Below are 27,104 nucleotides of genomic sequence, written 5' to 3'. Positions count from 1 at the left end.
TCCCAAAATACCACAGGACAAGTCGTAAGGTACTGTCCTGTGGTAATATCCTGTGGTACTGTCCTGTGGTACTGTCCTGTGGTATGTCCCAAAATACCACAGGACAATTCCTGTGGTACTGTCCTGTGGTATGTCCCAAAATACCACAGGACAAGTCGTGTGGTACTGCCCTGTGGTACTTTCCTGTGGTACTGCCCTGTGGTACTGTCCTGTGGTACGTCCCAAAATACCACAGGACGAGTCGTGTGGTACTGTCCTGTGGTACTATCCTGTGGTACTTTCCTGTGGTACGTCCCAAAATACCACAGGACAAGTCGTGTGGTACTGTCCTGTGGTACTATCCTGTGGTACTTTCCTGTGGTACTGTCCTGTGGTACTGCCCTGTGGTACTGTCCTGTGGTACGTCCCAAAATACCACAGGGCAAGTCGTGAGGTACTGTCCTGTGGTACTATCCTGTGGTACTGTCCTGTGGTACGTCCCAAAATACCACAGGACAATTCCTGTGGTACTGTCCTGTGGTACTATCCTGTAGTAATTTCCTGTGGAACTGCCCTGTGGTACTGTCCTGTGGTACGTCCTAAAATACCACAGAACAAGTCGTGTGGTACTGTCCTGTGGTACTATCCTGTGGTACTTTCCTGTTGTACTCTCCTGTGGTACGTCCCAAAATACCACAGGACAATTCATGTGGTACTGTCCTGTGGCACTGTTGTGTGGTATACATCCCAAAATACCACAGGACAATTTGTGTGTATAATGTCTTGTGGTACTGTCCTGTGGAACTTTCCTGTGGTAATGTCCTGTGGTACTGCCCTGTGGTACATCCCAGAGTACCACACAGTTCCTGTGTTAACATATATTTGTGTGGTACATTGTGTGGTACCAACCAGTACCACAGGGAGTACCACATGAGCATGTAAAACAGTACCACACAGTTCCTGTGGTAACATTCATTTATGTGGTACATTGTGTGGTACTGACAAGTACTACAGGGAGTACCCTACAAGCCTGTGGTACAGTACCACACAGTTCCTGTGGTAACATTACAAGTGTGTGGTACATTGTGTGGTACCGACAAGTACCACAGGGAGTACCACAGGACTTTTTTGTTAGGGCGCGTTCTGCCTTTTGGACTGAGCAGTGCCCCCCGGGTGTTCACAAAAGTACTAAAACCCCCAATAGCTGCCCTCCGCAATTTAGGTGATGTATCATGTAACTACATCGATGACGCCCTATTAATCGCTCGTAGCTATGACGACTGTACGGCGAATGTTAAGAACCGAATCGAACTTTTTGAGTCACTTGGATTTGTCATTAATAAGGAAAAGTCCGTGTGCGAGCCCCGCACTAATATTGAGTTTCTGGGCTTCATTATAGATTCAGTAACTATGACAATCAGCCTCCCAGAAAGAAGGAGCGACACTATTATCCAAACATGCGTTTCTTTGATAAATAAACGGACAACGAAGATACGCTCGCTATCTCGCGCTATTGGGCTCGTCCTTGCAGCGGAAATCGCTGTTCCTTATGGGGCTATTTTTCGGAGGGATCTTGAAATTGAGAAAAATACTGCTTTGCAATGCAATCAAGGGGATTTTGAAGCTATCATTTCTCTGTCAGATAAGGCACGTCATGCCCTCCAGTGGTGGGCATCAAATTCAAGTAACTCGTTTTCGCCTATCATGCGGAGCATTGACCTGGAATTCGAGACAGATGCATCTCTCGAAGGCTGGGGCGTCTACTGCCCGACTAACAAGCGCAGCACGCACGGACAATGGAGCTCCGGAGAAGGAATCTCCACATTAACAATCTCGAATTGCTCGCAGTTCTTTTTGCCCTCCAATCACTATGTTCAAACGAATCTGGCATTAACATTCGTGTTAAATCGGACAATGTCTCAGTAGTGTCGTGCATTAATCACTTCGGGACTTGCCATTCCCCCGAGTTACATAATATCTCGCGCACAATCTGGCTCTGGTGTCTAGACAGAAATATCTGGCCGTCCGCCGTACACATTCCCGGCGTTGAGAATTCAATAGCAGACGGCTACTCGCGCACATTCAATTTGAATACTGAATGGATGCTCGCAGCGCATATTTTCGACTCACTCTCTGAACTATTTTTCACACCAGAGGTAGATTTATGTGCATCGCGCCTGAACTTTCGCATGACTCCCTTTGTTTCTTGGCGTCCTGATCCCGAAGCCATGGCAACCGACGCATTCTGCCTCGATTGGGGGCGCTTTCGCAGCTACATCTTTCCTCCCTTCTGCCTAATGAGTAAAATTCTACGGAAATTGTCTAATGATCAGGCTCAGGCCATCATAGTTTTTCCTTTGTGGAAGACACAAAGTTGGTATCCCAAGCTAATGAGCATGCTAGTAGACCACCCAGTGATTCTGCCTCCTGCTAACCGAATTTTATCTCTCCCTTCCTCCGACAGCCAACATCCGCTATCACATCACCTGACGTTAGCGGCATGTCATGTGTCCGGGAACGCCTACGCATCAGAGGCCTTTCACATGCAGCTTCCGAGATCATCATGCGGTCATGGAGACAGTCAACTCAGAGGTGCTATAACTCGGCATACAGGAGATGGCGCCGTTTCTGTTGTACGTGGAAAAGCGATCCACTTCGCTCGGATGTAAGCATCGTTCTTAATTTTCTGGCGGAGGAGTTTCACGCTGGCGCAGCATACAGCACTCTGAATAGTTTACGCAGCTCATTATCTTCGTTTCTGCTCCCGTGTGACGGCCATCCAGTCGGATCACACCCACTCGTAACGAGATTCATGAGAGGGGTCTTCAACTCTAGACCACCGCGACCTCGATACAACTCTACCTGGGACGTCGCCGTGGTTTTGAATTACCTTCGCACGCTCAGTCCTAACGACAAGATTTCACTCGAACAGTTGTCTCACAAACTCGTCATGCTCATTGCCCTCGTCTCCAGTTAGAGAGCACATACTATAGCCTACATAGTTCCACATGACTCATCGGTCTCGAGTTCATCAGTCACCTTTTCAGTTAACCACATCACTAAAACTAGCAGGCCCGGGAAACTCGGCTACGGCGATACAGTTGTCAGCATACCCAGAGGACGACCGTATCTGCGTTCTCCAAACGTTACGCGAATATCTTCGCAGGACGGCAAGTTTTCGAAGCGGGAATCGGTACCTCATTCTCTCTGTCAATCGCCCTCATCGCAACGTTTCCCCACAAACGATTAGCCGATGGCTTAAAGGCGTCCTCCAGTCAGCCGGTATGACACAATACTTTCCACAGCAGGATGGAGCTCTGCTAGCACTTTCGCGAGATTTTATCAGAAGCCTATTGAACTGAAGAAAAAGTCACTTGATATTTCATCTCTCGAGTAAGAGTCATGTTATTTTTTGCCTTTCTCAATCTCATGAGTCATAAGACGGGCAATGGAGCCCCTGCATGAATAAAGTTTGATCATGCCCGAACAAAATAATTACTCTGCTGAGTCTCATTCAACCATCGTCTTTGAAATCCCAGACATGATTCCGAATAAATTAGGCTGTACGAAGTAGAATTAATAGATTAAACGAGATTTAAATGAAATTTAACATTGAAGTTTAATCATAATTCTACGAAGTACTAAGCCTAATATGAGGAATCATGTCCCACCCGATAATACGGTTCATCCCGTCTCCTGACGTGAATGAGTGCTAAGTAATTCATGAATTGCACTGAGTTGTGATTGTGAGAATGAATTTCTTGCCCGCCCCTTCTTACTGTGGTTGAATGAGTCTGACTTTAAATACTGACGTGTACGGATGTGAGCAGGCTACTTATACACACTACATGAACAGGTACTCATTTGCATCTGAATAAGGACACAATACTTTGAATGTGTGGCGTTCTCTGATCGGTGACAGGTGTACAACCCAGACATGATTCCTCATATTAGGCTTAGTACTTCGTAGAATTATGATTAAACTTCAATGTTAAATTTCATTTAAATCTCGTTTAATCTATTAATTATATCGTGTATATTCTGCTGGTTTATTTGTCAAATAGAATGAATGTTCTCTTAATAGTCAAGGCGCTAATTCCTGTAAGGGGCTTAATTAAGGAGTTCGTTCAACCCACCCCGCAGAAAAGGTTTGACCAGACAGGGTGGTAGATGGGACCTCCATGAACATCCCCAGGTAGTATGTGATTCCAAATTGTGGTGTCAGTAGAATTTTACTGGCCACTTTTCACCATTATTTGTTGGAACAAACGTAATAGAGTCTGCGCACAACAAGACTATTACACGCACCACTGGCACTGTTACAGGCGCCAGTGCCAGTGCTTCGTGTAGTAGTCTTAGCGTACACATACTTTTTCTTCGACAAACAAGGGGTTTTGCCTGCAAACTAACTTTTCACGCGAAGCTGTGGTCGGTGTATGTTTCTAGCCGTTTTTATTTCGTCTTTATTTCTCCGAGTTGAAGCTAGCCGAGTGAGAGCGCATACCCAGTGATTGTGACGCCCGAATTGCAATCACTGGGAATGTGCACTCACTCGGCTTAGCGCAATTTAGCGGGCTCTCCACAATACACAAGCTGCAACTCAGAGAAATAAAGACGAAATAAAAACGGCTAGAAATTAAGACTAGGGTCGGTGACGCTTGTCGCTATTGGGCACTGAAAATGACAAAATTATCACAGTTTTTGCATTTATTTCATAAAGAATTCATCAAACTGTAAAAGAAGTATTTTCCTGTTGCCATGGCAACCAGTATTATCCTATCAGTATTCAGCTGTCAATAACTCAAAAACTAATGCCCATGATTTCAAAAAGCTCAAGCATTTCCTTCCTTCTGCATAAGTGTACCACATATGTGAAGAATATATCCTTGAAGCATTCTCAAGTTACAGCAAAATTTGTAAACAAAGGCATAATAAAAGGCCACTGAAAGAAAGATATCATTTTTTTTTCGAATAGTAACATGCATGAAAAAGTTGCATCCGTCGTACTTTCAACACAAATTTGTACAGGCAAATGTAGTTTTTAGTAATTAGTAGGGGCTACTATGTAATCCCGTGAGATTTTTGTGCCAAAATTGATTTTTTTGGCCAACTTTGTCAATTTGGGGGTGCTGAATCCAAAAAACTTTGGTTCCATTTTTTCTGACCACGTCTTCAGCCGCCATTTTGAATTTCAAAATGGCCGCCATAGCAAACTGTATTTTTATCCATATCTCATTAAGTGAGCATTGTAGAAGCTTCAAATTTGGTGCAAGATGCATGGTTGTGATGTCAGACACTCTGGTATATCTTTTTCTGATATTGTGGATTGTTTTGATACAATTTGTAGGCTGCCATCTTGAATTTCAAAATGGCCGCTATAGCAAACAGTATTTTGAACCACATCTCATACACGAGCATTGTAGAAGCTTCATATTTGGTGCAAAATGCATGGTTGGGATGTCAGACACTCCGATATATCATTTTCTGATATTGTGGATTGTTTTGATACAATTACTAGGCTGCCATCTTGAATTTCAAAATGGCCGCCGTAGCGTTTTTATGCATATCTCGTGTTGCAATTACTGTAGGAGCATCAAATTTTCAGTAATGCACATGATTGTGGTGTCTAACGTTCCAGTACAGCTGTTTCCTATTGTAGATCATTAGATAGGCCACCATCTTGAAATTCAAGATGGTGGCCAAAGAAAAACATAATACATGTAATACTGTATAACTGTGGTAAGAGCCATAGATGAATTTGCCAAAATTGTCCTAGTTAGACCGAATTCATTTTCAGGTCACGCAGAACGACAGCCATTTCTTAATTCAAAATGGCCACCATAAATTCAGACTGTAAGGACGAGGTTCCAATGACGTCATCAAGTCATCCTGAGGGGCAAAGACTGCGTAAGGAGGGGGGGGGGGGGGAGGGGAAGGGTCCCATACCACTTCCCATAAGTGTGGGCAAGTGTGTAAGCGTTACATCCCACGTCCCATAATAGCCAAGCGGGTATGTGGTTCGCGTACACGTGATTTGTTTTGCCTCTCAGGCAAGACATTATTTGTTGTCATGGAACCTCGTTGATATCTATTTTTAATCCCAGTTATTAAATAGTTGAACAAAAGCAAGCATTGATACGATTAAAGGTGATCTTCAAAAACTTGATACCGCCTCGAGAGAATAAAGACAAACAACGAAAAGTCTCGCAATGGCAAAAAATGCCATAGTCACCCTACCAGGCATCCCACTCACAAGCGTGTTTGTTGACCACAAAATGAAACAACTCATCAGGGAGCTCATAATTGCTGGATGTATTTCTGGAATAACACAGCATGAATAAGGAATGCCAATGAGTAGATTTTACCTGATTGCCCTTGTGTGGGTCATCCTCAATTATCAAGACTTCCAAGATGATTACTGATGTACCGCCAATGATTCGAAAACTAAAAAGGAGCAACAATAGCTCAGTTCTGTGGCACTTTGGATGCATCAGAATTCCTCAACAATTTAGAACATCATCGCACGAGGGCAATCTCAAACATTTTCACTGCATTGAAACTTATGAATATGGTGCTTGGCAATCAGATATCGGAAACATTCAAGGAGGATATTCTAGAAAAGCGATGAAAAGGGAAGTTTTCATGTTCTGTACTAAGAATTTGTATCTGAAAGAATTAAACAAACCCCCCCCCCCCCCCCCCAAAAAAAAAAAAAAAAACCCTGTCTGGGATAATATGAGAAAAGATCTGTCTGGGATAATATGAGAAAGGCCAGACATTCAGCTCTTGCAATTGAAATACATTGTGTACGATTGGATCAAAAAGTCATTAAGCTTAAGAGGACCACTACCTTCTTATAACACTTCTACCGGTACAACAATCTGATAGACTTGTCATTATCGAGTCATTACTGGACGATACAATTATCGGAAGTTATATGAATTCTACTGTTCTAAGTAATTCCACAGTGACTCTTCATCTAACAATTTCATGGCCTTCTCTTCCATCTGACACAGAACGGGGGAAAAAAATACAAAGGGTTCATCAAAGATACCATGGGAGTTGTCACCCGTCACAACGAGGAAGCTGATATCCTCATTCCATTGCATATATTAGATGCTACTTCAAGAGCAACACATAGAATTTCAGAGATATTGATGATCATTACGTATTAGACACTGACATTTTCATTCTCCTAATGGATCTTTGCTTTACTTTTAAAACTGCATCGTACGTTGTCTGCTCCATCACTGGAAAAGGAGATGATATAGTACAATTGACACTGTTGAGAGATTATGTTCTGCAAATTGTTGCGAAAAACAAAGGTCTGCTTGGTCATGCCTTTCATGGCACAGGCTGAAGTTGAAAATTTGAGGATGTCTCAAAGAGCAGATGGATCGAGAATTCTCTAAGCCTTGAATCATGCAGAATGTGCAATGAAACAGTCCATGCCTTCTAGAAATTGGGCGTAGATGACTTCAACCTGGACAATTTGCTCTCGTAGAATCTTGATACAACACATCCAGAGAACAAAACTTGTAAACCTTCACAACCTAATTTGTGCCTCTACTTCAGGGGAATATGATATGGTACATTGTCGTTATTTCCAGCAGATATACATTTATAAACTGTGCAAGTAAATGCTTTGAGCTCCCGGTCGATACACCAACGATATAGCCACAGAATTCATTATCATGTTCATATGGCAAGAAATGCAAAAGTCATTGTTTCTGGAAGAATTTAGAACCAATCCTCCACTGTGTACAGCCCTATACAAGTGTTGTGACTTCAAAAACACATGCAGGGAACGAGCCTAGAAGATATTAACTAAGTAAATTTCCGATACACGGCTAATATTGTTTATTCAAACTCCACAACCAAATCGTCTAAATGGGGCATCTAGTTCACTCAGACACAGTTATTGATTCACTTTTGAAAGTCATTTGCTTTGACACCATAATCACATGATTTCCCATTCACAAGTTTTACCCAAATGCAATGCTCTTGAAGGATTGTTTCCCATGGCAGCCATTTTGCATTTCAACGTGGCAGTGTACCTGCAGAAAACAGTCCTGCCTATGCAATGATAATACTATTTATTGAAGTGATTGACTTCCACATATTTGTAGGTACTATACATGAAAGTGCTCCAGCATGCTTGAATTTGCAGGATAAAGATCTTACAGCACCAAATATGGGTAGAAATCCATCTTGAATTTCAAGAGTGGCAGCCAATGCGAATAATCCATTATTACAGAATGTATAATTATGTGTGTGTATGTTTGTAAAAGAATGTACAATGTACACCTCCATAAACTTGATATGCCTAAAAGTTGCTTGTAACCACAGATATTAGCTGAAAAGCAGCCATTTTGAAAGATAAAATGGCAGCCGCAAAAATGATCTGCAATTTTAGGGAGGGGATCAAAGTGCATCTGAATGTTCAACATCATGAGCCCGGTTTTTTGCCCGGAATGTGAACTTTCTGTATTGTTTACAACATGAAATATGGGTCAAAATATGCATTCTGGTATGGCGGCCATTTTGAATTTCAAGATGGCCACCTACTAGTATAATATCAAAATGGACAGAAAAAGATGTTTCAGAAAGTCTGATAGCATACGCATGCTCTTTGCCCCTTCTTAGAACCTTACACACTGCTATGCTATGGTGGCCATTTTGAATTTCAAGATGGCCGCTAACCAAAATGATCCATCATTTAAAACAAAAATGTATATGTTGGCATGTCTGACATCATAAGCATGCTTTTTGCCTCAAATTAATACTTTCCACATTGCTTACAACCTGAGATACAGGTAAAAACACAGTTAGCTATGGCGGCCATTTTGAATTTCAAGATGGCAGCCCTCAAATTGTATTAAACACTCTACAATATCAGGAAATGGTGTATCAGAATGTCTGATATCATAAACATGCTTTTTGCATAAAATTTGAACCTTCATTGATGCTCACATTATGAGAACTGGGTCAAAATACAGTTTGCTATGGCGGCCATTTTGAAATTCGAAATGGCGGCTGAAGACGTGGTCGAAAAAAATGGAACCAAAGTTTTTTGGATTCAGCACCCCAAAATTGTCAAAGTTAGCTAAAAAAATCAATTTTGGCACGAAAATCTCACGGGATCCAATATTTCGACATAGCAGACCGTACTAAATGTATGGACACAACTTTCCCTTAAAAATATAGGTGACTAAGAGCAAAGCCAATTATATTTGTCAGGAGAGAAATTTATCTTTGATTTTGCCGGTGAAGTGAAATCGAATCTGGTTGAGTTTGCAAAAGGTTTAGAGCTTTAAAGCTGTCCTAGAAAGCCACTAGGTCAAATTGCAAGAAAGTGACTGTCTGGAAATTTATATTAAATGAGACAAAGTAAAAGTTAAAGAATAAACTGGCATAGCAACAGCATGTCTAGATCAGTCAAAGTCAGACAGGGCAGTCACATGAAATGAGACAAAGCAAAAGTTAAAGAAATAGCATGGCAACAGCATCCCCGGTTTGCAATATTATGTATTAACTCAGACTATAGAAATTGAGTGAATAGAGGTGTTATGTAATAGCTCCCATCCAGGTGGTGGCTAGGAATGTTCTCTAGCTCAGTCGAGACTCAGCTATGTCAGTGTCACTAGGGTGTTAGTCCATGGGCCAGGCCAGATATTGGTACCATCTGAGGTGGCAAAACCATTTTGGTGTCATTTTGTTTGTCGGGCATAGATATGCTTATCAAGCTATGATAGCATTTCCAAATGAGTAGCTTAGTCATAGTAAATGAATTTTTAACCAATTTGGTCTCGTTGTTATATCCCTATACTTCTGAATCGAAACTAACCGCTATACAAAGAAGAGCACTGTCTTCTGTATGTTCCATAGAGCTGTAAAATGCAGCTCTATGGTATGTTCACAGGTGTTCTATTGTAAACGCGGTGCGCTTAGTCTTTATTCAAGGCAGCGAAGGGAATATCCAAAGGTTATGATGTCCACAGCGCTTAGTCTTTATTCTAGACGGTGAAGGGAATATCCAAAGCGTATGATACAGTGTATATCCTTTTATCTAAAAACAACAACAACAACAAAAGCAATTCCTCGTGAATTTTACCGTATCTTTTAATTATTTATCATTTTCCGGCGAAAACGCTACGGTGAAAACGCTGATAACACGCCAATGTCGCTTTATTTCCCTCCAACAATATAAGATAATGCAAAAACAATGTACCGGTACACTACGATACATTATAATGAATGATATTGTAAATGAACAGAGTGATTTTTGTTTAAAACTGATGTATTTGTTGATAGGGTAGTATCAAAACAGTATAGATAATCCCTTTTATGAGGAACTTTAGAAATGATAACGGTACATTGGTCTAGATAAAGACTAAGCGCACCGCGTGACAGCTGTGGACATCATAACCCTTTGGATATTCCCTTCGCTGCCTTGAATAAAGACTAAGCGCACCGCGTTTACAACAGAACACCTATGGACATACAGAAGGCAGTGCTCTTCTTTGTATAGCGGTTTAGTTTCGATTCAGAAGTATAGGGATATAAAAATGAGACCAAATTGGTTAAAAATTCATTTATTATGACTAAGCTACTCATTTGGAAATGCTATCATAGCTTGATAAGCATATCTATGCCCGACAAACAAACTGACACCAAAAAGGTTGTGCCACCTCAGATGGTACCAACAACCCATTTTTCGGGTCTTGGCCCATGGACTATGTTGGTTGTAGTTTATTGTTCACAAGTTCATGAGTAAAGATGTTATGTAACAGCAGTCTAGACGATGGCTAGACATATTGTGTAGAGTTTCAATAGGGCTATATTTAAGCATGATGATTGGATGATCCTTTTTGTGTAGAAAAGGCATGAAAAAGTAAGTGTATGGGAGTGTAAGGGACTTTAGTGTTAATCTCTGTGGTTAGGGAAGCTAATAAAAAGCTCAGTAATGTAGAGGATCGAGGAGAAATACTTTGATCAGACATCCAGCATAGATCTCCGCTTAGGCAGCAGTCGTTCTTCTGGGGGTTTTCTACGTCGGTGAGATGCGAGCTCCAGCTGCCGATAAAACTGAACTCGGACAGTTATGATCCGAACTTTGGAACGGAGCTCAATCTCCATTTGCCTGCTCGCCGTCGTTTGAGCTCGGGCATCGCAGATCAAGGCATGAGTCTGCGTGGTAGCAGGGACTAGTGAAGGCCGAGGAGCTGAAAGGACCGCCGATAGGGTAGCGTCTAGCTGAGTGGCCAAGTCAAGGGGTGCTTCCAAGAGACAAGCCAAGCGACTGTGCCGAGGTCGACGACGAGGGTATCGGACATCGATGACGACTGAGCCAAGCTGAGGGGATCACCAGTTCAGGTCATCCAAGACAACCTAAGTTATGTATTTGTGATTTGTTTCATATTATATTTCATGCTCAATGTATTGTTATGAACGAGAAAGCTGCAAAGATTTGAAAGATTAAACTCGAACATAACTGTATACGAACAGTTTGAATTTCCATTATTTTGGTGTCAGAGTAGCAGAGAGAGAGAGAAAAAAAGTCACTCACGTGACAATATTCTAAGGTTAGCTCTTTTGAGTATTTACAGAGTGATGGTTATTCAAAACAATTCTGGAAAAGAGCAGAGGAAAGCATTTAATTGTTCACGTTCTTAAAGGAAGTTTATCCAAGAATGCAGAAAAATTCCTTTCTAAAGAAGGAATATACACGTGCACTGGATTATCCATCAAAGAATTAAGCATACTTTATGTGTTCGTTAGCTATTGCAAAAAAAAAAAAGAAGAATGAAATGAAAAATCATGATATGTAAATTTGTATCAAAACGTGCAGTAATGAATTAATGTTAAGGAGAGAATTAAGGGGAAAAAAATCTTGAACGTTTTTTCCCTTTTATCCAGGCTAATTTTACAGTGTTAAGGTAGGTACTAGGATCCGATCTACAATGGGTGATGTGCACGAAAGACAAAAAACCCCAAACAAACAAACAAACAAACAACCTGTCTAAATTTCAGATATTTTAATCTATTTTTTTTGGAGGGGGGGTTACCAATCACCTGTAGGCATCCGGTTACCATGGTAACCATGCACAATATCATACCTTACAATGTATCCCATTGTATTGCTGACATCTCTCGCAACATGCACATATGTAGTTTTAACCCTAACTGCACTGGGGGGGGGGGCCTCCGAGGCCCCCCCCCCCTCGACATTTCGCACGATTACTCTGCAACACGCAATGCTCTCGCCGCGATGCTCCATGACTTTTTTCTTTTGAGTTTCCCGCACATTTTGACACCAAATTTGTGACGCCTGGGGGTACGGTTCTGAAGTTACATGACTTTTTGTACATGCACATGAGGCCAAAAATGGCTAAAAAATGTGATTTTGTGTACAAAGTCAATGCAAATTGAGTTTTTTCACATGGTTCACATAAATATGCTTATTTTTACTCTCAATGGCTAAAATTAGTTTGTTTTAGGAGTATTATGCTTCAAAAAGTGTCTGTGACAAATTTTGTTACAAAAAACAACAAAAACAAAAGGTCGAAAAAACAAAGAAATACATAAGAAATTCATGAAACAATGAAATAAATAAGAAATTAATTTTGATACTGAATTTTTTTCAAGTACATTTGCTAAGAATGCCACAAAGATTAATTATACCAAAAATGAGCACTTTTGGAGCTTTATTTACTGATTTAGATGAAAGATTCTGATTTCTTGCATAAATTATCATAATTAATCAAAATAAAATAAAAGAAGTCTATTTTGGAAAATTTAAAAACACGATCTTGTAGATCACATCGCACACTACCATTGTGCAAAGTTCTGCGGCGATCGCGCGATCCACGGCCGAGATCTTAGGGGGGGCCCTTGAGGCCCCCCCCCCCCAGTCTTTCGAGCTACCAAAATAGCCCAGTCTTTTTAGGGTTAAGGCGTTTTGATGAATTCTTGGTGAAATACATGCAAAAACTGTGATAATTTTGTCATTTTCAGTGCCCCAGTAGCGACAAGCGTCACCGACCCTAGTCTTCATTTCTAGTCGTTTTTATTTCGTCTTTATTTCTCTGAGTTGCAGCTTGTGAATTCTGCAAAAGCCCCTGTATTGCGCTAATCCGAGTGAGGGTGTATACAAAGTGATTGCGACAAAAACAGTTCGGGCGTCGCAATCACTGGGTATGAGCGCTCACTTGGCTTGCTTCAAGTCGGAAAAATGAAGACGAAATGAAAACGTCTAGAAACTACACTACACCGACCCCAGGTTGGTATGAAAAGTTAGTTTGCAGGCAAAAACCCTTGTTTGTCGCAGAAAAAGTCTGTATGGGCTAAGACTACTACACGCGCCAATACCAATTAGTACACGCCCCACTGGTATTGGCGCGTGTAGCAGCGCTAGTGGTACGTGTAGTAGTCTTAGCGTGCACAGACTTCTTCTCGAAGAATAAGATCTTGTCGCAACTAAAGTGGCCTGTAAAATTTTATTGATACCACAATTTGGAATCACATACTACCTATAGGGGTGTTTTAGAGGGTCCAACCGACCACCCCATGCAGTCAAACCTTTTCTGCGGGGTGGGTTGAACGAAGTCATTTTTTCAGGGTCCCTGCGCCTTGACTATAATGATAAAGCATACGAAACAAAAGTAAATCCCGTCCAAGATTATGTGCAAAAATGTAAACTTGACTTGTATGTCGTGAAAATATTTGAAATTGTACTCTCACTACAAAGCCGATTTTATCATCTTTCCGATCGCTTCCGACAAATGAAACTGATATGGTATAATTTTTGAGTATAGTTCTTTATTCATTTATATGTTAGATTAGTGTAAAGTCATGTAAAAACGAGTAATTTTGATTTTCATTTCATCAATTTTTGTACAATTTTTATTCGCACATCCCCTTGCCTGTACTATTAATGTGTCGCTTGTTTCCTTAAGAAGGGACGGCGAAAAGCAATTACCATCATAAAGGCATATTTTCCTTTGAAGTGACGAGTCATGATGCAATGCCACGTGAATCAATTGTCTTCCTATCTGAAAAGGCAGCTCCAGTTTAGCACATACTTCAAATATTTCTGAGTGGCGGCATGAAACATGGCATCAAAGGGAATGAGACTGTTGTTACTCCATTTCTCAAACCTCCTTGGTTTTATAGTGGCGAGAGCACGATTCAAGCGCAAATAAGACCCTGTTTACAGTGAGGGAAAAGGCCGGGCTCGGCCGCGGCCGAGCCCGGCCTTCATTTCACTGTAAACGCGCAAAAGGCCAAATGCGGGGCCAAAATCGGCCGCGCATTTGGCCAAGCTCTGGAGGTAGTCTCGGCCGCGGCTCGATCGGCCCGGCCTTTTCTCACTGTAAACACAAACTGGGCCAAATGCGGTACCAAATTTAGTCTTGCTTCCAGACCCTCTGCTCGTACTATTTCGCTTTTCAGGATATTAACCCCTCAACGTCGAAAACTAGTATAGTTTGATTAATAAGGTGGTTTTTTCCTGCAAAGGATTTTTTCTTCGGCAAATGCCTTTGCCGAACGGCGACTTCGTCGCCACGGAATCCAGTTGGTAAAGGGTCTGGAAACCAGACTATACCAAATTGCGCTTTGCAAATATCACAGGGAACTGCATGCCTACGACAGGGTGGTTGCTGGTTGTTGGAATCTCGTTGTTTTTCCCATTTATGTGGTTAAATGGATTCATGACTGGATAGAATCACTCAGAGGTAAGCAATCATTCTAGGCTTCATTTGCACCCCATTTTGCACAACTAACGATTTAGATTTACACATAGATTTTGAATCTACCGCCCTTTCTATTGAGTGTAGCGCCAATATGGCCGCCGCAAACTCCCTGGATCCATTTATGGATTCGGAAGTGGTTACTGCGACGCCTGATGACGAATTTCAAACTGTTGTGTCTGGTAGACAAGTCCGTCGGAAAAAGAGGAAAATACGCGAAGGAAGCAGTGTTGATGTTGAGGACCTCGCGACAAGAGTAGACTCCTCTTCGGAGGATGACCATCACAATAAATCTATGAGTGGTAATGAACAGTTTGGTACCCCCCCCCCCCCCCCGATCTAAACCACCTGATCTGAGATTGTATATATGCCCAATAGACAAGAAAAGGTCTGTAAAAAACACAAGCCTGCATGGCTACGGTAGCAAAAGCCATCCATACTTGCTGTGGATCCCCACCAGAGTTTGTTATAAGTCTACGCGAAATGGCGTTATGGTGAAATGTAGAAATGAGAAACAGTACAGAAAACTGAGTGATAGAACCTCAGTCCATTGGTACAATGCCATTAAAGGTGCAAGATCAAACGTACACCGTTAAAGGAGTAATATCTGGGATCCCCACGGAAATGTCTGAGACAGAAATTCAGATGGAATTGAAAAAGCAAAAGGTATCTCATGTGAAAAGAACAATAAGAAAGGAACAAAAGAAACAGCAAACAACTCGGGAAACGAACAAACGAAGCTCACCCCGACACGCAGTGTCATACTATTTTTTGAAGCAACCACATTACCCCAGACATTGTTTTGTGCTTCCAGAAATTCCAGGTCAAACAATATATTCCCCCAGTTCTCAGGTGCTTCCACTGCCAAAGGTTTGGGCACGCAGTTGCAAACTGTAAAGCCAAACAGATATGTGTAAGATGTGGCGACCCGCATACCTTTGAGGAGTGTCCACAGAAAGACGCTCCAAATATGCATTAATTGCGGAGAGAACCACTCGGCCGCATACAGCGGAGGCCGAGAGGTTAAAAAAGTAAGAGATAGAAAAATTGAAAGTAATGAACAACTTAACCTACGCACAGGCCACTCGCAAATGGCGAGAACATGAGCAAAGGCCGAATATTGCAGGAGAGACACAACCCATACCTCGGCCTGCAGTGAAAGAAACCAAAGAGCTCCCTGAAGAAACGAAGCATATTAGTACCTCTCGGGCAAGCCAACCCGTAAGTCATACTCCGCATGCAGCTGAAGTGAATACCTAGTAACCTCCCATCAAAAGTTACACGGTCCTTTTCATTGATTCCCAACCAAAGCAAAAAAACCCGCTCAGCCCCTGCAAAACACGCAAAATTTACCCCCAGAAGCAGAGGGACCTGCCAAAAACAGGTTGGGTGCAAACTTTGCAGCTCAGGCTACTGACAATGAGCTGATCAACTTCATTGTTATTTTGATCATGAATCTCATGAAAGACAAATCAGAGGATTAGATTCGTGTTCTGATCAATGCAGCAACCGGTAAACTTCTTGGACAAGACAGCTACGATGTTGGGGAAACTTGCTAGATTTTATATGTCGGTCTTCCTCGTTCTCCAATGGAATGCTCAGGGGGTGAGTGGACACGGACAAGAATTGATTCAATTTTTAAGCAAAAATAAGACTGATATTGTACATTTGATATGTGTACAGGAGACATGGTTTAATGATGATAATGTTTTGCAGATTCCAAATTATATTTGTTTGTTAAGAATTAGAACAACACAAATGAAGAGGAGGATGTTGTTTTTATGTACATGATTCCAACAGCGTAAATCCGTACTTAGGAGTGGGGGGGGGGGGGTGATCGGATAGTCACCATCACCACGATAACGAGCCCATAAGCGGACCGGCGCAGCCTTGGTGGGGGTGGATGGGGGGGGGGGGGGGGGGGGGCTTGGTGAAGCTTGGTGCCCCCCCCCCCCCCCCCACACACACACACACACAGTGTCTGCCGACTTTCGGCGGAAAATCAGACCTTTAGGTACGAAGACTTTTCTTGTTTTTTGCACCTGTGCGAGGGAGCGGTGCATGTTTTTGCACGTTTTGTCGACTTGAAACAGTCCCACTTGTTTAAGGTAGCAATATATTTTGATGTCGATTATTATTTATTAATTTGGCTATAAAATGGTATTATATAAATAAACTTCTTGTATTGATTCTTACACTGAATATCATGAACGCGACCTAACCCAAGCGAGGGAGGGGGGACGAGGGTGTGGGAGGGGGATGTTCCCCTTCCTATACGGTGAGAACTTTTTGCATTTTGATGTTGTAAATGGTGGCGCACCGGGTGCAACTGCTGGCAATTATTGGCAGCGACATCAGGGGAATGGCATAACGATTAAATGCGAGTGGAGCGAGCGAGCTTGAAAATTTTGATATTTTACAGTCCCCAAACTGCCGTTTGTAGCTATATTTTTTCGCTTTGGAAATTAAGGGGGGCGCCGCGAATTTTGTAAATCTGGAAGAGAGCTCTTCCCTCTTTGTTGAAAGGAAACAAATCATTGAATTGGGAATTTCGTTTTCCTTTCTTATGACGCAATTCACAAGTTTAAAAGAAACTGCGTGAATACAAGAAAATGCTATAGCATAACTTTACAAATTAAGATCAAAGTAGATAATTTGGTTCACAATCATGTTTTAAAACGAGATGAGTCTGTGTAATGACTCTCGGTGTTATAACGGTGATGAAATCGAATTAGCTCATAATGAAAGTTTCACTTAATTTCAAGTAAATTTGGTATTTGGTAGCAAACGACGCAAAGTAGAGAAACATCGGGCAAGTATATTCCATGTGTTATACAAGGAGAGAAAATTCCTTGTATTTGTTCTGTTGATTTCGTCGATTTTGTTACTCGCTAGAAATCTGTGCAAGGTTAGACAAAATCCGTTATTGGGTAAATCGTACATTACATTGAAAACGGGTTCGAAACCGTTCCCAACGTAAAACCGTCAAATTTTCGTGCAAGGTAAGAGAAATATTCAATTTTCAAGAAAGAGTGTGTTAGGAATTCAGGTGAATGATAGATGACCAATATAAGATGCTTGATAGTCTATTGTAGTTTGCCACAAGTACCAAAGTATTTGAAAGTAATAGAACGAATGAAAGGCCTTTTTTTCTTCTCTATCCTTTAATTGCGTGTCGTAGGGTTTCTTATCTTTGCGTCATTACTACCAATGACATAAAATATAGCAAATTATATGTAGCAATGTTTTCATTCACCGCGAATTTTGTAAATCTGGAAGAGAGCTCTTCCCTCTTTGTTGAAAGGAAACAAATCATTGAATTGGGAATTTCGTTTTCCTTTCTTATGACGCAATTCACAAGTTTAAAAGAAACTGCGTGAATACAAGAAAATGCTATATAGCATGACTTTACAAATTAAGATCAAAGTAGACAATTTGGTTCACAATCATGTTTTAAAACGAAATGAGTCTGTGTAATGACTCTCGGTGTTATAACGGTGATGAAATCGAATTAGCCCATAATGAAAGTTTCACGGAATTTCCAGTAAATTGGGTATTTGATAGTAACGACGCAAAGTAGAGAAACATCGGACAAGTATATTCGATCTGGTATGCAAGGAGAGAAAATTCCTTGTATTTGTTCTGTCGATTTCGTCGATTTTGTTACTCGTTACAAATCTGTGCAAGGTTCGACAAAATTAGAAAAATCCGTTATTGAGTAAATCGTACATTACTTTGAAAACGGGTTTGAAACCGTTTTCAACGTAAAACCGTCAAATTTTCGTGCAAGTAAACGAAATTATTATTTTTCAAATAAGAGTGTGTTATGAATTGTAGTTTGCCACAAGAACCAAAGTATTTGAAAGTAATAGAACGTGATAGTAATAGAAAGAAGAAAGTAATAGTAATAGAAAGGCCTTTTTTTCTTCTCTATCCTTTAATTGCGTGTCGTAGGGTGTCTTCTCTTTGCGTCATTACTACCAATGACGTAAAATAAAGTAAATTATATGTAGCAATGTTTTCATTCACCACGAATTTCATCTGGTAGAGAGCTCTTCCCTCTTTGTTGAAAGGAAACAAATCATTGAATTGGGAATTTCGTTTCATTTCTTATGACGCAATTCACAAGTTTAAAAGAAACTGCGTGAATACAAGAAAATAGTGATTCTATAGCATAACTTTACAAATTAAGATCAAAGTAGATAATTTGGTTCACAATCATGTTTTAAAACGAGATGAGTCTGTGTAATGACTCTCGGTGTTATAACGGTGATGAAATCGAATTAGCTCATAATGAAAGTTTCACTTAATTTCAAGTAAATTTGGTATTTGGTACCAAACGACGCAAAGTAGAGAAACATCGGGCAAGTATATTCCATGTGTTATACAAGGAGAGAAAATTCCTTGTATTTGTTCTGTTGATTTCGTCGATTTTGTTACTCGCTAGAAATCTGTGCAAGGTTAGACAAAATCCGTTATTGGGTAAATCGTACATTACATTGAAAACGGGTTCGAAACCGTTCCCAACGTAAAACCGTCAAATTTTCGTGCAAGGTAAGAGAAATAATCAATTTTCAAGAAAGAGTGTGTTAGGAATTCAGGTGAATGATAGATGACCAATATAAGATGCTTGATAGTCTATTGTAGTTTGCCACAAGTACCAAAGTATTTGAAAGTAATAGAACGAATGAAAGGCCTTTTTTTCTTCTCTATCCTTTTAATTGCGTGTCGTAGGGTTTCTTATCTTTGCGTCATTACTACCAATGACATAAAATATAGCAAATTATATGTAGCAATGTTTTCATTCACCGCGAATTTTGTAAATCTGGAAGAGAGCTCTTCCCTCTTTGTTGAAAGGAAACAAATCATTGAATTGGGAATTTCGTTTTCCTTTCTTATGACGCAATTCACAAGTTTAAAAGAAACTGCGTGAATACAAGAAAATGCTATAGCATAACTTTACAAATTAAGATCAAAGTAGATAATTTGGTTCACATCATGTTTTAAAACGAGATGAGTCTGTGTAATGACTCACGGTGATGAAATCGAATTAGCTCATAATGAAAGTTTCACTTAATTTCAAGTAAATTTGGTATTTGGTAGCAAACGACGCAAAGTAGAGAAACATCGGGCAAGTATATTCCATGTGTTATACAAGGAGAGAAAATTCCTTGTATTTGTTCTGTTGATTTCGTCGATTTTGTTACTCGCTAGAAATCTGTGCAAGGTTAGACAAAATCCGTTATTGGGTAAATCGTACATTACATTGAAAACGGGTTCGAAACCGTTCCCAACGTAAAACCGTCAAATTTTCGTGCAAGGTAAGAGAAATATTCAATTTTCAAGAAAGAGTGTGTTAGGAATTCAGGTGAATGATAGATGACCAATATAAGATGCTTGATAGTCTATTGTAGTTTGCCACAAGTACCAAAGTATTTGAAAGTAATAGAACACGCAATTCACAAGTTTAAAAGAAACTGCGTGAATACAAGAAAATGCTATATAGCATGACTTTACAAATTAAGATCAAAGTAGACAATTTGGTTCACAATCATGTTTTAAAACGAAATGAGTCTGTGTAATGACTCTCGGTGTTATAACGGTGATGAAATCGAATTAGCCCATAATGAAAGTTTCACGGAATTTCCAGTAAATTGGGTATTTGATAGTAACGACGCAAAGTAGAGAAACATCGGACAAGTATATTCGATCTGGTATGCAAGGAGAGAAAATTCCTGGTATTTGTTCTGTCGATTTCGTCGATTTTGTTACTCGTTACAAATCTGTGCAAGGTTCGACAAAATTAGAAAAATCCGTTATTGAGTAAATCGTACATTACTTTGAAAACGGGTTTGAAACCGTTTTCAACGTAAAACCGTCAAATTTTCGTGCAAGTAAACGAAATTATTATTTTTTTAAATAAGAGTGTGTTATGAATTGTAGTTTGCCACAAGAACCAAAGTATTTGAAAGTAATAGAACGTGATAGTAATAGAAAGAAGAAAGTAATAGTAATAGAAAGGCCTTTTTTTCTTCTCTATCCTTTAATTGCGTGTCGTAGGGTGTCTTCTCTTTGCGTCATTACTACCAATGACGTAAAATAAAGTAAATTATATGTAGCAATGTTTTCATTCACCACGAATTTCATCTGGTAGAGAGCTCTTCCCTCTTTGTTGAAAGGAAACAAATCATTGAATTGGGAATTTCGTTTTCATTTCTTATGACGCAATTCACAAGTTTAAAAGAAACTGCGTGAATACAAGAAAATAGTGATTCTATAGCATAACTTTACAAATTAAGATCAAAGTAGATAATTTGGTTCACAATCATGTTTTAAAACGAGATGAGTCTGTGTAATGACTCTCGGTGTTATAACGGTGATGAAATCGAATTAGCTCATAATGAAAGTTTCACTTAATTTCAAGTAAATTTGGTATTTGGTAGCAAACGACGCAAAGTAGAGAAACATCGGGCAAGTATATTCCATGTGTTATACAAGGAGAGAAAATTCCTTGTATTTGTTCTGTTGATTTCGTCGATTTTGTTACTCGCTAGAAATCTGTGCAAGGTTAGACAAAATCCGTTATTGGGTAAATCGTACATTACATTGAAAACGGGTTCGAAACCGTTCCCAACGTAAAACCGTCAAATTTTCGTGCAAGGTAAGAGAAATAATCAATTTTCAAGAAAGAGTGTGTTAGGAATTCAGGTGAATGATAGATGACCAATATAAGATGCTTGATAGTCTATTGTAGTTTGCCACAAGTACCAAAGTATTTGAAAGTAATAGAACGAATGAAAGGCCTTTTTTTCTTCTCTATCCTTTTAATTGCGTGTCGTAGGGTTTCTTATCTTTGCGTCATTACTACCAATGACATAAAATATAGCAAATTATATGTAGCAATGTTTTCATTCACCGCGAATTTTGTAAATCTGGAAGAGAGCTCTTCCCTCTTTGTTGAAAGGAAACAAATCATTGAATTGGGAATTTCGTTTTCCTTTCTTATGACGCAATTCACAAGTTTAAAAGAAACTGCGTGAATACAAGAAAATGCTATAGCATGACTTTACAAATTAAGATCAAAGTAGACAATTTGGTTCACAATCATGTTTTAAAACGAAATGAGTCTGTGTAATGACTCTCGGTGTTATAACGGTGATGAAATCGAATTAGCCCATAATGAAAGTTTCACGAAATTTCCAGTAAATTGGGTATTTGATAGTAACGACGCAAAGTAGAGAAACATCGATCTGGCATGCAAGGAGAGAAAATTCCTGGTATTTGTTCTGTCGATTTCGTCGATTTTGTTACTCGTTACAAATCTGTGCAAGGTTCGTCAAATGCCTTCCGAAGATCTATGAATTCAACTCCAGAAATTTGATTATCTATATTCAAAGACCACTGATTCACAAGTTTTGCAAGAGCAGTTGATGTGGAATGAAATGGTCTGAAACCAGATTGATTAGGGTGTAGTAAATCATTCGCATTCATGAATTCGCTCAGTTGTTGATGTACGGTCCTTTCGATAATTTTACTCACTGTTGGTAAGATTGAAATGGGGCGATAGTTATTCAACGAAAAAATATCTCCTGCTTTGAATATTGGTACTACAAGAGCCTTTTTCCATTCATGTGGAACACCTCCCGTAGACAGGGATTTGTTAATGATATCGCAAAGAGATTCTGCAATAACATTCTTTGTCATCTTTAAAAGTTTGTAGCCGATGTGACCTTCTCCGGTTGCTTTATCTATGCCAAGAAGCTCGAACTGTCTAAATACAAAATCTCTCGTTATCATACTTAATTTAAATTGAGAATGAGAAGGAACAAAGCCTTTGTCCTCATCTAATATCATTTGAGAAGTATTTCTCTGCAGATCTTTTGTAATTTTAGTAGCATTAGATATGAAAAAATTGTTGAATGCTTCAGCAATAATTGCGTTGTCCGATACTTCTGCATCATCAACCTTTATGGTATTGGGAGAAATGAGTGATGATTTAGGCGTAAATTCTCTCAAGCTCTTCCACATTTTTTTACTGCTGTTACGATTTTGTAAAATTTGGTCAGTGTTATACTGTTTTTTTCTTATTCTCATGAGATGAGTAACTTTGTGTTTTAGACATTTATAGGTATTCCAAAGATCATTGCTGTTGTTAGTTTTAGGAGCTTTGAGAACTTTATCACGTTCCGTCATGAGCTTAACAACCTCATTAGATATCCATGGACATGCATGTTTTCTTATCCGCTTTTTGCGCAAAGGTATATGCTTGTTGACAACATTATTGAAAAGAGTCAACCACATATCCCACGTATCATCAACGTCGTCTATATCTTTTATGACCTGCCACGGAGCACTTCTCAAATCACTATAAAATTCCTCCTCATTAAGATTTATTAATGAGCGAAATTACGCACATTCAGATTTTTGATGGATCTTTGCACTGAAGTCCCGAATAGCATATACCAAATAATGATCACTAATGCTAGTCTCAAATATTCCCCATTCACTGTAAAGTTCTTTGATACAAATATCAAATCAATTAAAGTAAAAGCAGTAAAAGTAGAAGCAGTATTTGTAACTGACTTGGTCCGTACATATTTGTATAAAACATAACTTTTTCGGCATTCACATCATGTTGGTGTGGCATATAATTACAATTGAAATCACCTAATATAATACTGTACAACTCATATGTTCCGAGAGAGCAGAGCCCAAAGTCCTCTCTAATTCGTCAAAGAAATCAGCGTGATAATTCGGAGGTCTGTAAAATTCCCCTACAAGGATGGAAGGCTTATTTGGATAATTCTATTCAAACCAAAGGCATTCTAAAATAGATGAATTCAAATCGTCTCTTATTTTATAGTTGAATCTTTTGGAAATATATACAGCCACACCGCCACCATGTCTTGTACGGTCTCTATCTAACAAACCAGTTAAAGCAAGTTGAGACCAGTTGAAACCAGATGAAACCAGTTAAAACCAGTTGAAACTAGTACAACCAGTTGAGACCAGGTAAAACCATTTGAAACCAGAAAAAAAAACAGTTAAGACCAGTCGAGAACAGTTGAGGCCAGTTGAAACCAGTTGAGACCAGTTAAAACCAGTTGACACCAGTTGAACCCAATTAAAACCAGTTGAGTCCAGATGAAACCAATTGAAACCAGTTGAGACCCTTTCAAATTAGTTAAAACCAGATGAAACCAGTAAAAACCAGTTGAAACTAGTACAACCAGTTGAGATCAGTTAAAACCATTTGAAACCCGGAAAAAAAGCAGTTAAGACCAGTTGAGACCAGTTTAAACCAGTTAAAACCAGCTGAGACCAGGTGAACCCAGTTCAAACCAGTTGAGGCCAGCTGAGACCAGTTGAAACCAGTTCAAACCAGTTGAGGCCAGCTGAAACCAGTCCAAATCAGTTGAGACCAGTTGAAACCAGTTAAAACCAGTTGAGAGCAGTTCAAACCAGTTGAAACCAGATGAAACGAGTTCAAACCAGTTGAAACCAGTTAAAAAAAGTTGAGACCAGTTTAAACCAGTTGATATCAGATGAAACCAGTTCAAACTAGTTGAGACCAGTTCAAACCAGTTGAAATCAGTTGAACCCAATTAAAACCTGTTGAGACCAGATCAAACCCGTTCAAACCGGATGAACCCAATTAAAATCAGTTGAGACCAGTTCAAACCAGTCAAAACAAGTTGAGACCAGTTAAAACCAGATGAAACCAGTTAAAACCAGTTGAGAGCAGTTCAAACTAGTTGAAACCAGATGAAACCAGTTAAAACCAGTTGAGAGCAGTTCAAACCAGTTGAAACCAGATGAAACCAGTTCAAACCAGTTTAAAGCAGTTAAAAAAAGTTGAGACCAGTTCAAACCAGTTGAAATCAGATGAAACCAATTGAAACTAGTTGAGACCAGTTCAAACCAGTTGAAATCAGTTGAACCCAGTTAAAGCAAGTTGAGACCAGTTGAAACCAGATGAAACCAGTTAAAACCAGTTGAAACTAGTACAACCAGTTGAGACCAGGTAAAACTATTTGAAACCCGGAAAAAAAGCAGTTAAGACCAGTTCAAACCAGTTCAAACCAGCTGAGACCAGTTGAACCCAGTTCAAACCAGTTGAGGCCAGCTGAGACCAGTTGAAACCAGATGAAACCAGTTAAAACCAGTTGAAACTAGTACAACCAGTTGAGACCAGGTTAAACCATTTGAAAGCAGAAAAAAAAACAGTTAAGACCAGGTGAGAACAGTTGAGTCCAGTTGAAACCAGTTGAGACCAGTTAAAACCAGTTGACACCAGTTGAACCCAATTAAAACCAGTTGAGTCCAGATGAAACCAATTGAAACCAGTTGAGACCCTTTCAAATTAGTTAAAACCAGATGAAACCAGTAAAAACCAGTTGAAACTAATACAACCAGTTGAGATCAGATAAAAAAATTTGAAACCCGGAAAAAAAGCAGTTAAGACCAGTTCAGACCAGTTGAACCCAGTTCAAACCAGTTGAGGCCAGCTGAGACCAGTTGAAACCAGTTCAATCCAGTTGAGGCCAGCTGAAACCAGTCCAAATCAGTTGAGACCAGTTGAAACCAGTTAAAACCAGTTGAGACCAATTCAAAAGTTGAGACCAGTTGAAACCAGTTAAAACCAGTTGAGAGCAGTTCAAACCAGTTGAAACCAAATGAAACGAGTTCAAACCAGTTGAAACCAGTTTAAAAAAGTTGAGACCAGTTTAAACCAGTTGATATCAGATGAAACCAGTTCAAACTAGTTGAGACCAGTTCAAACCAGTTGAAAACAAGTTGAGACCAGTTAAAACGAGATGAAACCAGTTAAAACCAGATGAAACCAGTTAAAACCAGTTGAGATCAGTTCAAACCAGTTGAAACCAGATGAAACCAGTTCAAACCAGTTTAAACCAGTTAAAACAAGTTGAGACTAGTTGAAACCAGATGACACCAGTTAAAACCAGTTGAGAGCAGTTCAAACCAGTTGAAACCAGATGAAACCAGTTCAAACCAGTTTAAACCAGTTAAAAAAAGTTGAGACCAGTTCAAACCAGTTGAAATCAGATGAAACCAATTGAAACTAGTTGAGACCAGTTCAAACCAGTTGAAATCTTTTGAACCCAGTTAAAACCAGTTGAGACCAGTTCAAACCAGTTAAAGCAAGTTGAGACCAGTTGAAACCAGATGAAACCAGTTAAAACCAGTTGAAACTAGTACAACCAGTTGAGACCAGGTAAAACCATTTGAAACCAGAAAAAAAACAGTTAAGACCAGTCGAGAACAGTTGAAGCCAGTTGAAACCAGTTGAGACCAGTTAAAACCAGTTGACACCAGTTGAACCCAATTAAAACCAGTTGAGTCCAGATGAAACCAATTGAAACCAGTTGAGACCCTTTCAAATTAGTTAAAACCAGATGAAACCAGTAAAAAGCAGTTGAAACTAGAACAACCAGTTGAGATCAGTTAAAACCATTTGAAACCCGGAAAAAAAGCAGTTAAGACCAGTTGAGACCAGTTCAAACCAGTTCAAACCAGCTGAGACCAGCTGAACCCAGTTCAAATCAGTTGAGGCCAGCTGAGACCAGTTGAAACCAGTTCAAACCAGTTGAGGCCAGCTGAAACCAGTCCAAATTAGTTGAGACCAGTTGAAACCAGTTAAAACCAGTTGAGAGCAGTTCAAACCAGTTGAAACCAGATGAATCGAGTTCAAACCAGTTGAAACCAGTTAAAAAAATGAGACCAGTTTAAACCAGTTGATATCAGATGAAACCAGTTCAAACTAGTTGAGACCAGTTCAACCCAATTGAAATCAGTTGAACCCAATTAAAACCTGTTGAGACCAGATCAAACCCGTTCAAACCGGATGAACCAAATTAAAATCAGTTGAGACCAGTTCAAACCAGTTAAAACAAGTTGAGACCAGTTAAAACCAGATAAAACCAGTTAAAACCAGTTGAGAGCAGTTCAAACCAGTTGAAACCAGATGAAACCAGTTCAAACCAGTTTAAACCATTCAAAAGAAGTTGAGACTAGTTGAAACCAGATGAAACCAGTTAAAACCAGTTGAGAGCAGTTCAAACCAGTTGAAACCAGATGAAACCAGTTCAAACCAGTTTAAACCAGTTAAAAAAAGTTGAGACCAGTTCAAACCAGTTGAAATCAGATGAAACCAATTGAAACTAGTTGAGACCAGTTCAAACCAGTTGAAATCAGTTGAACCCAGTTAAATCCAGTTGAGACCAGTTCAAACCAGTTAAAGCAAGTTGAGACCAGTTGAAACCAGATGAAACCAGTTAAAACCAGTTGAGACCAGGTAAAACCATTTGAAACCAGAAAAAAACAGTAAAGACCAGTCGAGAGCAGTTGAGG

The sequence above is a fragment of the Diadema antillarum genome, unplaced genomic scaffold (genome assembly GCF_040938485.1).
Source record: "Diadema antillarum isolate AM-2024a unplaced genomic scaffold, OU_Dant_1.0 scf00000027, whole genome shotgun sequence".
Lineage (NCBI taxonomy): Eukaryota > Metazoa > Echinodermata > Echinoidea > Diadematoida > Diadematidae > Diadema > Diadema antillarum.
The sequence above is the reverse complement of the archived record's forward strand: the minus strand, read 5'-3'. Positions refer to the sequence as shown.